At 49.3% G+C, this 3,054-nt stretch overlaps 1 long non-coding RNA gene across 1 annotated transcript; it reads left to right on the top strand.

The window, feature by feature from the left end:
- Nucleotides 1-415: 415 nt before the first annotated feature.
- On the top strand, nucleotides 416-3,054 carry LOC109301111. Its single transcript, XR_002098433.1, has 2 exons — nucleotides 416-633; nucleotides 2,673-3,054. It is a non-coding gene; the product is annotated as an uncharacterized LOC109301111 (long non-coding RNA).

The following is a 3,054-nucleotide window of genomic DNA, read 5'->3' as shown; positions in this document are numbered from 1 at the left end:
CCCCCGTGGCTAGGCACACGCCCGCCCCCCGCCACCAAATGCTGCAACTGAGGTGGCTCATCCACTCCCTCACGAGAGCCTGAGCGGGAAGGGCAGCCCAAGGGGCAAAGGCGCATGCGCACAGCCTGCACTCAACGGTCAGCGCCAACCACAGACAGAGCGAGACGGGATTCCATTCGCCCCGCCCCCCGCAGCCTCTCTCCGGAGAGGGGGCGGGGCGAGTGGAATCCCGCTCCCCAGTGCGGCTGGCGGTGACCCTGCAGCCCAGGTCACGTGGGGAGGGGCGGAGCTTCGCGGATTACGTTATTGCGGCCCCGCCCCGATCATCGTCTGGGGTCGCGGGCTGGGCGACGTGACCAGGCGCAGGTAGTCGAAGCTCCGCCTTTCCCCACGTGACCGCGGGAAGTGGGGCGGGAGCGGCCGGGCAGTCGGCGCCATGGAGGCGAACGGGCTGGGGCCGGAGCTGCAGCGGCGGGGCCCAGGGGCCGCCGAGCAGGACCCGGCGGCGGGCACGGCGCAGGGGCAGGGGCAGGCGCTGTCCGGCCAGTCTTACTGGCTGGACTTGTGGCTGTTCATCGTCTTCGACCTGGCGCTGCTCGTCGTCGTCTCCCTGCTGCCCTGAGGCGCCGCGCGGTGAGCGGCCCCGGGGATCGGGCGGCGGGAGAGGGTGGGGGGGCTGGTCCCTCTGCCAGACCCATGAGCAGATCTGGGGAATCTGCCCCTCTGGCGCTGCTTAAAGCGAGTTCAACCCCCCGGGGGCTTGTGCTGCCGAAGTATCTCATTAAGGTTTCTGCTGGTATCACTGGGAGCCTTGGCAGGGGTTGTCACACCTCTGCGCCCACGGCTGGGGAGGGAGATGCGGCAGAGATGAGTTCCGGCTTTGCAGGTTTAACTGGTGCCTGCAGGTCTGGCAATGCCTGCGCTCCCAAACGAGCTGGCTTGACTGCGACTCAGTCCTGTGTTTCTCACCCCGTGGGTCGTGACTCAAAAGTGCGTTGCAAGAATGATACACGGTTGGTCCAAGAAAACATAGTTGGGATAGAGCTAGACAAGCTTTCAACTGCAAGATACTCATCATCAGGTCTCAACTATTAGTTATATCCACGTATTTAAAAGTTTACAACAGCCCCATGAAATGAGCAGGAATTATTCCCATTTTAAAGATCAAAAAACCGAGGCCCAGAGAAGCCAAAAGTATATGTTAATTGTGGGAGATCATTTCTTGATGCCTGGGGACCCTTCTTTTCAGAACTGGGGGGAAGGGGGGATGTGGCCAACGTGACTCATAGTTGCAACTGAATTCAAAGGGAATACTCAGCAAATTCAACCTGGAATATGCAGAAAATGAAAAACACAATTTGTGACCAACTCTGAAAATAACCTGACCAGCATCATCTTGGAGCTCCTTGACAAAAGCAGAGATAGATTACAGCAAAACTTAAGTTTTCCTATGGGGTGGTTTGCAACCTACTTATTTCACAGAAGGTTGCTAAATTCAAAATAAGCTTCTTGCCTATGGCTTTTATATCAATGGGTACCACTTTGACTCTCTGATCTCAGTTGCAAGAGACTGCTGAGGTCTGCTGTCTCTGCATATGCTCCTGGGTAGTTCACATGCCCTTATGTTCCCAAGGGGTTAAAAACCTAACCCTGTGAGGTATACAGATTGGACTACACCGTTCAGTCCAAACCATTCAACCGCCTTTACCTCATTTCATTGGGATGCTGTGAAAATTGATTTGTTTTGAAATAGTTGAATTCTGTGGTAATCAGTGACATTAAAACTGATGAGGAAGTAGTGCTGTTGCCAGAGCAGAAAGAGACTTCACATTCAATGGCAAGAGGAAAGTAATATATTGAGCAGCTACCAACCCGTGCATGTCCCAGACACTGACTGGGACCCCTGAGGCTTCTAGAAAAACTTACGCCCATGTCTGTAAAGATCACTCATATCTTGGTGGCATAAGGCACATGATGCTTTGCAACTCTCTGACTGCTTGCCTTTTGCAACCTTAACGTTTTACTTTGATGTAAATTTTTCCATATAATAGAGCTGTATCCCCACTGCCAGCACCCCTGGCCTTCATTCTTAACCCCCCCCCCCAAAAAAAACCTTGCAGTTTCCAGTCTGCCTATTGCTAGTAAGAATCTCAGAATACACATCTGAGGGAATGTCTTTTGAAGTAGTCATGAGCTTAGCTTATCTATGGCTAGATCAATACTGGATACTTTCTCCAGAATTCTTAGTGTATGTAAGTTTATCTTAAGAAAGTTTGCCAGATCCTGCCTATAAAATATGATGTTTGGCTAAGTTACTACATTGCCTTGGCAGTGGTTAAATTACAGCCTGTGGGGCTTGCTGGTGCAGCTGCCAGAGCCACTTGGTTGGTGAGGCTCTGGAACCCAGGAGGTGAATGCCACCATCACTCCCCCCTGTTGTGTAAAAAAGAAATAGACATGTTATATTGCCAAAATGCTGTCACTGAAAATATTTCATTTGTGTAAGACACACTAATAAGAATTCTTAAAATATATTTTTTGGTATTAGTATTAAACAGAAACCTTGGCTCTCTTACAACCTAAACATTTTTTGTACTTGAAAACAATGTCATATTTACCCATCCCTTAACACTGCAAGAGTAATCTGATAACCATTTTTCCATTTCCTGTAGTGACTATGTCTGTCCAGGATGACAACGCTTATGAAATCAAACATTGCTGTGGGAAGACCATGCATGCATTAGCAGAACTACAGCTGGCAACCTGATTCTCTGTTGAGCCCTCGCTTATTGGAGATGTGTTTACTGTGGGATTACAGTGAATGGATGGGAGGAAGTGGGATGTTGTGATTTGGTTAATTTACAACCTGCTTAACATCTAAACAACTGTAAATTGTGCCTTAAGATAAAACTAATTTATCACTTTGAAGGTGGCTTTCCAGTTACTATGCCTGGAAGATAGCTTATATGGTCAACATTTATTTTTCATTTGTATAAAATAAAGTGACTTAACTGCTAAATAAAAGACCAGTGAAGACAACAATGCAGTTCAGAA

Source organism: Gavialis gangeticus, unplaced genomic scaffold (genome assembly GCF_001723915.1).
Source record: "Gavialis gangeticus isolate Ggan-Ray unplaced genomic scaffold, GavGan_comp1, whole genome shotgun sequence".
NCBI lineage: Eukaryota > Metazoa > Chordata > Crocodylia > Gavialidae > Gavialis > Gavialis gangeticus.
This window is presented reverse-complemented; position numbering and strand designations above follow the sequence as displayed.